At 34.3% G+C, this 9,352-nt stretch overlaps 2 pseudogenes; both read right to left on the bottom strand.

Moving 5' to 3' along the window:
* Nucleotides 1–1,328: 1,328 nt before the first annotated feature.
* Nucleotides 1,329–2,206, bottom strand: LOC149528837 (protein phosphatase EYA pseudogene; annotated as a pseudogene).
* A 5,751-nt stretch (nucleotides 2,207–7,957) lies between these two features.
* On the bottom strand, nucleotides 7,958–8,913 carry LOC149528838 (protein phosphatase EYA pseudogene; annotated as a pseudogene).
* Nucleotides 8,914–9,352: the final 439 nt, after the last annotated feature.

Genomic DNA, 9,352 nt, shown 5'->3' on the forward strand with positions numbered 1-9,352 from the left:
AACCCTAATTCTAATCCCCTCCTAACCTTGTCACATTCCCTAAACATGGGTTAAAACTTACTAACCCAAGCCAAAGTTAACAAATATCTCCTCCTTCACCCACCCTCATTAAATGCCATCCACTTGCCTATCCCTAAGCTAATCCTAAACCATCCTAATCCATCCTCTAATCATTTGCACAAGCCTAAGCAAGCTTAAAACCCTCCTAATCAAGCCCAAGTCAAAATTGCTCTCATCTCCCTCAAAATATCTCAACCATAAAACTTTATGAAGCCCACTAGGCCATAAATGATTCTTCCAAGCCCTTTTATTGCTCTTACAAGCCATTATGAGGGTCTTTATTAAGATTTTATCCCTTGAGCCTCTTTTGTTGACTCATCCTTCCCCTTTCCTCCATCCTCTCACCATGTGACATGTGTCACTCCTTGATTGGCTGTAAGGAAGCACAATCCATGTGCTCTCTTCTCATGCAATCTGAGCCCTCCATGAGCTTTTTCCCATCCTTGCATCTTAGCCCTCAATCCCTCAAGCCTCTTGCCTATAAATTGGATCCTTCCCCTTTGCAAAATAACACAATCTTAGACTATCTTAGACTATCTTGAAGTTTATGAATTTTGTTTAGTTTGTAGAAGTTTTATTTAAATTTGGTTTCTATTAGCATACTAACATTGCTCATATATATATATATGACTACAAAATCAAACACACTTATATCCCACTTTATTCCAAAAACCTGATAAAACAATAATAGTATTGTTCAATCCCCTTATTATAGTCAACCTACATATTATAATGATAATAATTTTAAAAAAAGAAAAAAAAACCTACTTCCTCTATCACAAAATAACATTGTCTTCTCCTTCTAGCTACTATAGAACCCCTAAAATAAAAAAATACAAGAACCTATCTTTCATTGATTTGCGATCTATTTAACCTCTATTCATGTCAGTTCTATTTCTATTTGAATAACTATTTCTTGGAACTGCTCACATTTCCCAATATTTACTCTATTTGTTCTATCCTCATATGATCTTTAAATAATTACATATTCTATTATCTATTATTGAGGAGGAGTAATGTATTAAGGATTAAAATAATGTTTGATCAAACATTATGATATTGCTTACTTTCCTCCAAGTTTCTATATATGAACACCTATCACTACTTAAGCTGAGTCATCATTCAAAATTGGTCTTCACCATGCTTTACGGGTCAGAAAGTTAGCTGGGGTAGCGAGTCCATTTGCACCGATTAGACCAAGGTTAGGAAGTTGCAAATAGCCACCAAAAACCTCCAAAATGTACCCCTATAATGGTTCATCTAGTAGATCAACATAATACCAAAAAATGATGTACTCCATTTGGGTGTGGATCAATTTTCACAAAAGGCCTACTCATGCTCTCTACTACTTGAATTCTTCCAAGCCATCTCCAATAACACAAAACTATACCCTTTGCCCTTCAAAACGATTTGTAATCCATTGAAAACACTACAACTTTCCACATCCCATGAGCTATACACATTATCATAGGTGAATAGACCATCCAAATGAAATAGCAAGCATTTGACTAGGCTAGGTACTAGTGTGCCTGATGTTACCAAAACATTTAAATTTTGTGAAGCTCTATCATCCTTGAATATATGCAGGCCTTCATTGCTTTCAACATGAGGAGCAACCTATGTGGAAATGCCCTATGTTTGCAAGCAATCTTCTAAATATGCCCTTCCTACAGAAAGTCATTCATTAGTATATGCATCCATGACATCATAGAGATCTTGCCAAATTTGACTTTGTTCATTATCAAGAAATTTATGTAGTCCCTGAGAAAACTTGTTACACATACAATGGTAACAATAGGCATATTTTCTTCAGTTTACATCATCACTAGGCTCAATGATGTTGTCATTATTAAAATCATAATTTGATAGATCTATGCCATCATCACAATCATTCCATGCATCTAGATGTGACGTGATGAATTTTTCAACCTGCTCATAATAGAAAAATTCATTGCAAACTTCAAGAATGAGTCTTTCCCATCACCTTCCAATCTTTATGCCATGCTGAACATCCTTTGACTCATTGAATGGTTCAGCATATATTTCCATTAACAAAAGATCTGAGAAAAATTAGTGTCTCATCCATATCCCAAATATAGACAGTACTCTTATTCTTGGTTCTATTTATATCTTCCTTAGGAACCATTGTGGAAGGTACAACAAAAGGAATGTAATGCTTTATTACACATTCCTTTTCTATTCCATGCACTAGAGTGCTCATATCCAAAAGCACATTTGTATCCAATTCAAAATGGTAGTATTGTGAAGATTCCTATTCTCCTTCCCAAGATGAAATGTTAAGCACTTTCACAATAGGAATATTGTTGTATAAAAGAGGAGGTGCAATCTAGAGGTACTTGTAGTCCTCTTGATTCTATCATTATCTACAATCTTCCTTGTTGAGGAAAGGCCTCCAATGTAATTGTGTTATTAATATCTACAAATTCCATGGAATAATTCTTCCCATTATTTGGAGAGTGCATTTATCCACAAACAAAATCCACAAGTCAATTGAGCACATGATCATCTATATGGGTTGATTCCCTTAATGCTTTCCATTATCAATATCTTAGAAACATATCAAATATACATAGCAATGAGACATCCAATTTTGGCTAGACTAAACATGAATGTTTTATGTTATGAGTGATGTGTATGACTCATGTGCCTTCACTTGTGAGTTTTTTTTTTAACACGAGGGAATTCTGACAAATGGTTTGCCTATATGTTCAATGTTCCTTTTGTTGAAAATCACCCTACAATCTTGATGTTTTCTTTCCTACCATGAAATGGATGCTAACTTCCATTACTGCATCAAGTTTTGAAAAGTACTATTCATCATTTGTGATTTATGGGCTCCACCTCTCCACATGGCATTATTTCAACCTAATTACATGCTATCACTCAGTATATCAAGTATTGACATTTCTTGATGTCATTTATCTCATGCAATCCCAAAAGGCTTTTTGATAGTCATCAATTGTTCCTTATACATTCTTGTATTCATGCTTGAAATCATCTACATTATGTGTCTTATTATTCTTGGGAACTAATGCAATCCTTATGCCTCATATTTGAGCATCATGTTAGGTAGATCACACACTTACATCAGTAGACATCCTATGTCTCAAGGCATGACCACAGGCTCTCCTTGTTCATATATGAGTGGTCAATTTGTACACAGTTGTATTATCTCCAATTTGAATTGGATAGTATTTTATTAGGACCATCAATCCTTCATGGGCCTATACCTTGTTATACTTTTTTGATATTTGTGAAGCATATTGAGTCCCATGGAAATTACATTAAGATCATAATCTTTTCATGCTTCAAGTATGTGATATAGTCTTGCATCATAACCTACAAAGAAGATATATTATCAAGTTTAAACTTGGAATCTTGGCCTTACCAACATCATTTTGAAAACTATTTAGCCCCTTTGATAATTTGGCTTTTCAACTAGTCTGAGTCTCTAAACCTAAATCTAGGTCCACATTATTAGATTCCTTTCACTTTGAATTGAACCTCAAAACTTTCCAAGCTATAAGTGGAACCATGAAATTTTCATATTTAACTTGAAATCTAGATCTAAGCATAATGATGAACTTTGAGTCATCAAGCTTCTAAATCTGCATTTCAAAATATGCCAAAGTAGACTACTGAGCTTGAAGTTTTTTTCTACAAACTTCTAAAAATTGAAACTTGATCTTGAAGTTGGATTCATACTTGAAGTTGAAGTTGAATTTGAAGTCCTTGGTTCAAGTTTGAGTTCAACTTTGCATGGGTATTTTATACCTTGGAATGTAATGACAATTCAGCTCTTTGGAGACTTGATTTTGAAGCCAAAGTAGAATTTGAAGTCTTGAATTTGATGGTTCAACTTCAACATATCTTCACAAATCTATTTTCTTCATAGGTCATAGTTCATAAACTATCATTAGAAATTAAAAACCAATCAAAATTTACTTTGCAAAGTTAGTTTGGAAGTTTAGAATGTGGGTATCAAAAAGCATGGAACTAACTAGCTCTAACTGGGGATTTGGGCCATGAGGGACATAAAGAATCAAAAAATATATGGTAGAGACTAGTGCTTATCCATTGGGAAATAGAGTCACATGGACAAAGAAAGGGTTCTACTTGCAGAGAGAGAGAAAATGAGACAACACCAAAACAACCAAAGTGACCAACAAACAAAAGAAAACTAGTGACACAACCACCAAAAAGCTACAGTACACACCACCAAAAATGGAGAGCAAAACAATTTACAAATGTACATAGGTGAGAAGAATTCACCATGGGACTAGAGCTGAGGAAAAAAACTTACACAAAGTCATCCACTAGCTATGAGAAAAAAGAGCCTTTCCTGAATAGTGAGTTGTGTTGGCATGGTGCAAACCAATACTTCCATCTAGCAAAATCATCTTCTTGGTATCTCAGATTAATCCTGCATAGAAACCTTATCCATTGATTTTCACATCCAAAGATCCATATTTCATTATAAAATTTTGAGTTTTCTTGGTCACTCTACAAAGAATTTTCAAGTTCCTTTCCAAAAATATACTGAAACAAAACTTGTTCAAAATTTTTCAAAGTAGGAATTATGTTATTTCTAGCACACATACTTTAAGAATTAGCACCAACAAGAGGCTTTTTAGAATGAAAAAATCCCCCAAAATAGGAGTGAGCTTTTTCAAGCATAGGGCCAACCTCAATCAGGATAAGTCCATCATCTGTTACTGCTAATAAGTTTGAAAACTCTTTATCTAAATTAGAGGAGTTTGAAAGGCTTATACCTAGAGTTTTCATGAGAGTAATTCCTTCCTTGTTTGCTAAGAGAAAGTGAGATGACACCTCTTCACTATGACACAATGTGTTTGCTGAAACCTTCCATGGTCTTGGTGGCTCTCCTTGCAGTATATTTGTTTCAACATTCTCTATTCCAAAGGGAGATAAATAATCCTTCCTACCAAAAGATGATTCTTGTATTTGGAAAAGAGGATTTTCTCTAATAATGACATCTTCATGGAACCCCATTGGAAGGTATAGTGGGTTAAGCTCATTCAAAGTCTACTTATCATCTAGCTCTTCAACCTTTTTTTTTGTCTCACTTGCTGATCCATCCATTTTTGGAGAGTATCTTCTTTACCTGAGCATATGAAAGGTTCTCCCTTTTGGGAACCTTTTCTATCATGAGTGAGTGTGATTGCCTCTAATTCATGAAGACTACTTAGCTGGGGTCTAACCTTAGATTGCAAATCAACATTTGAATACCTCATAGGAGTTTAGAAGTCCTCTTATGTGTCAAGTTGTGATCATTCCTCTCGAAAAGAAGGGAAATGAAATAAAAAGGTTTCATATTCTACCCCTCCATCACCTTCCAAGATTTCTTTCAATCCTTCCTTATGAATCTTTTGATTGTCATACTGATCTAACATGCTTTCTTGATTGATGTTGATGGCTGAAACTACATTAGTAGATTCAAAAGAAAAAGATTCATGGATGGGGTGAGAGGTGTCCATTAGTAAACTTTCCTTCAACTCATCTTCAGCTAGCTCTTCCTCTACAAAGAGCTTACTTAAATCATCCAACTTGGGATGATCTTTATCATCCTCAATGTGTGGACAACAACTTGTTGTTATATTAGAAGAATTGTTTTCTTTGGGTGTGACTTCTTGAGAGTCCTCATCATCATATTTGACATGCAAGTGATATAATCCCATTGTATGGTAAGTATTGATTTCAAATGAAGGAGGTATTACCAAGTCCTTTGCACTGAAGATTGTTGCTATTTGACAATAAGAAATGGAGGATATTGGTCTTGCTATTTTGAGGACAAGCCTTTTCATTGTGGGTTTTACCTCTGGATGACACTATTGCTCACAAAGGAAAACTCTTTTCTATGAAGGTTTATCACTTGTATGCTCATCTTTCAATTTAAAATCTAGACCTAAGACTTTTGCAATGTTATCTTGTTGAAACCAACTAGATAAGCTAAATCATCTTCAATTTTAATGGCCTCTCAATTAGCAATTTCAAGATCATGTATCTTACACCTTTTGAGATGAAATCAAACTTTTGGATGCAATGCTACAATAAAGATTGACAATATGTTAGCTTGGCTGGGCTGGTAAACTTGTAGGATCTTTGCCAAGATTTGGGTGAATTGATCCACAAAGCTTCTTATCTCTTCATTTTCTTCTTTCTCAATTTTGAAGAGTTGGAATAATAGAGAGCCTACATTGATGACTGGATTAAAGATTGCAAGGAATTTACTTTCCACCACATACCAACTAGTTATGCACCCATCTTCCAAATGTTGAAACCAAACAACAACATCATCCACAAGAGATTTAACAAATAGCTGAACATACACATCTTCTTCCAAAACACCAAGAATCCCATAGGTTGTATTGAATGCTCGAATGTGGGTGTCAAAATCTTGATTACTTCTTTCAGAATACTTAGGAAAATATTTCTTTGATTCAGTAGGCATGAGTGTGAAATGAGGCAGACCAAAAGGACCAAAATGTGGCTACCATGATTGAGTCACAGCCAAGGCCATGATTATATTGGGCTTGTTTTACCAAATAGATTAGAGTTGGAAACCACTATCCTTGGGGTGGTAACCTTCAAATATCCAAGGAAAGGAAAGCACTAGAACTTTACTTTCTTTCCCTAGTAGAATTGCCAAAAACTATTAGTAAACAGTTTTTTCCTTTGGATAGAAATGCAAACAATGACTCAATATGCTTCAAAAGAAGAACAAAATGTAGTAACAATTGGATAGATTTCCATTTTATTGATAATCTTCCTCTAAATTGAGAGGTACAACTCCCTCATAAAAGATATTTAATGAATGTGATATCTAGTTATGTCTTAACTTGAAGACACAAAGGGTTTTTCTGATATTCATTTATCAATATAGAATAAATGCGATTATTAGATTGCTAAGTTGATTATGAATGAAAAACCAACAAATTTCCCCAATACTATCTACCAAGTCTTCCATATTACATAGAAAATAGAGAGAGAGATAGAGAGAGAGAGAGAGAGAGAGAGAGAGAGAGAGAGAGAGAGAGAGAGAGAGAGAGAGAGAGAGAGAGAGAGAGAGAGAGAGAGAGAGAGAGAGTTTTAAATATCTTTATGTAAAATTGTGAATACATAACCGCAAGACTACATATATCACATTCAATGTGGTAATAAAGGACTACATCTAAAATAGAAAAAGAAGGACTCAAAATCCTTCTAGATAAGAAACACAAATGTATATGATTGCAAAATCAAACACACTTATATCCCTCTTTATTCCAGAAACATGATAAAACAATAATAGTATTGTTCAATCCCCTTATCACAGTTAATCTACATAAAATTTTAAAAAATTACACAAAAACTACTTCCTCTATCAAAAAATAACATTGTCCTATCCTTCTAGCTACTATAGAACCCCCAGACTACAAAAAGAAAAGAACCTATAGTACACTAATTTGCAATCTATTTAACCTCTATTCTTGGCAGTTCTATTTTAGTTTGAATAACTATTTCATGGAACTGCTCGCATTTCCAAATGTTTACTTGGATTGTTCTATCCTCATATGATCTTTAAATAATTATGTATTCTATTATCTATTATTGAGGAGAAGTAATTTATTAAGGATTAAAATAATGTTTAATAAAACATTATGATATTGCTTACTTTCATCTAAGTTTTTCTTTATGAACACCTATCACTACTTAAGTTGAGTCATCATTCAAGATTGGTCTTCACCATACTTTAGGGGTAAAAAAATTAGGTGGGATAGCGAGTCCATTTGCACTGATTAGACCAAGGTTAGGAAGTTGGAAATAGCCACCAAAAACCTCTACAATGTACCCCTGTGATGGTTCATCTAGTAGATCAACATAATACAAGAAACTGATGCACTCCATTTGGGTGTGGATCAATTTTCACAAAAGGCCAGCTCATACTCTTTGCTACTTGACATTCTTCCATGCCATCTCCAATAACACAAAACTGTACCCCTGGCCCTTCAAAATATTTTTTATTAATCCATTGAAAATTTTGCAACTTTCCACATCCCATGAATTGTACAAATTATCATATGTGAACAAACCATCCAAACAAAATAGCAAGCATTTGACTAACCTAGGTAATAGTGTGCCTAATGTTACCAAAACATTTACATTTTATGAAGCTCTATCATCCTCGGATAAATGTAGGCCTTCATTGCTTTCAACATGAGTAGCAACTTGTGTGGAAATGCCCTATGTTTGCAAGAAATCCTCTAAATATTCCCTTCATGTAGAAAGCCATTCATCAGTATAAGCATCTGTAACATCATAGAGATCTTGCCAAATTTGACTTTGTTCATTATCAAGAAATTTATGTAGCCCCTGAGCAAACCTATTACATATAGAACAGTAATGGCAGACATATTTTCTTTGGTTTACATCATCACTAGGCTCAACAAGATTGTCATTATTGAAATCATAATTTCATAGATCTATGCCATCATCATAGTCATTCCATGCATCTAGATGTGATTTGTTGAAGTTTTCAACCTGCTTATAATACAAAAATTCATCAAAAACTTGAGGAATGAGTCTTTCCTATTGCCTTTCAATCTTTATGGCCTATTGAACATCCTTTGAATCACTAAATGCTTCAGCATACTTTCCATGAAGCAAAGATTTGAGAAAAATCAGTGTCTCATCCATATCTCAAATATAGACAGTCCTCTTATTCTTGGTTCTATTTATATCTTCCTTAGGAACCACTATGGAAGGTATAGCAAAAGGAATGGAATGCTTTATTACACATTCCTTTCCTATTCCATGCACTAGAGTGCCCATATCCAAAAGTACATCTTAATCCAATTCAAAATGGAAATATTGTAAAGATTCCTATTCTCCTTCCCAAGATGAAATATTAAGCACTTTCACAATAGGAACATTGTTGTACATAAAAGAGGAGGTGAAATCTGGAGATACTTGCAATCGTCCTGATTCTGTCATTAGCCATAGTCTTCCTTGTTGATGAAAGGCCTCCAACGCAAATGTGTTATTACTATCCATACATTCCATGGTGTAATTCTTACCATTAATTGGAGAAGTGTGTTTATCCACAAACAAAATCCACAAGTCAATTGACCACATGATCATCTTTATGTGCTAATTCCTTACTACTTTCCATTATCAGTATCTTGGAAACATATCAAATATATATAGCAATGAGACACCCAATTCTTCTTGGACTAAATATGAATTTTCCATGTTATGAGCAACATGTATG

This window comes from Cupressus sempervirens, chromosome 11 (assembly GCF_028749045.1).
Source record: "Cupressus sempervirens isolate cs-2001-9-10 chromosome 11, ASM2874904v1, whole genome shotgun sequence".
NCBI lineage: Eukaryota > Viridiplantae > Streptophyta > Pinopsida > Cupressales > Cupressaceae > Cupressus > Cupressus sempervirens.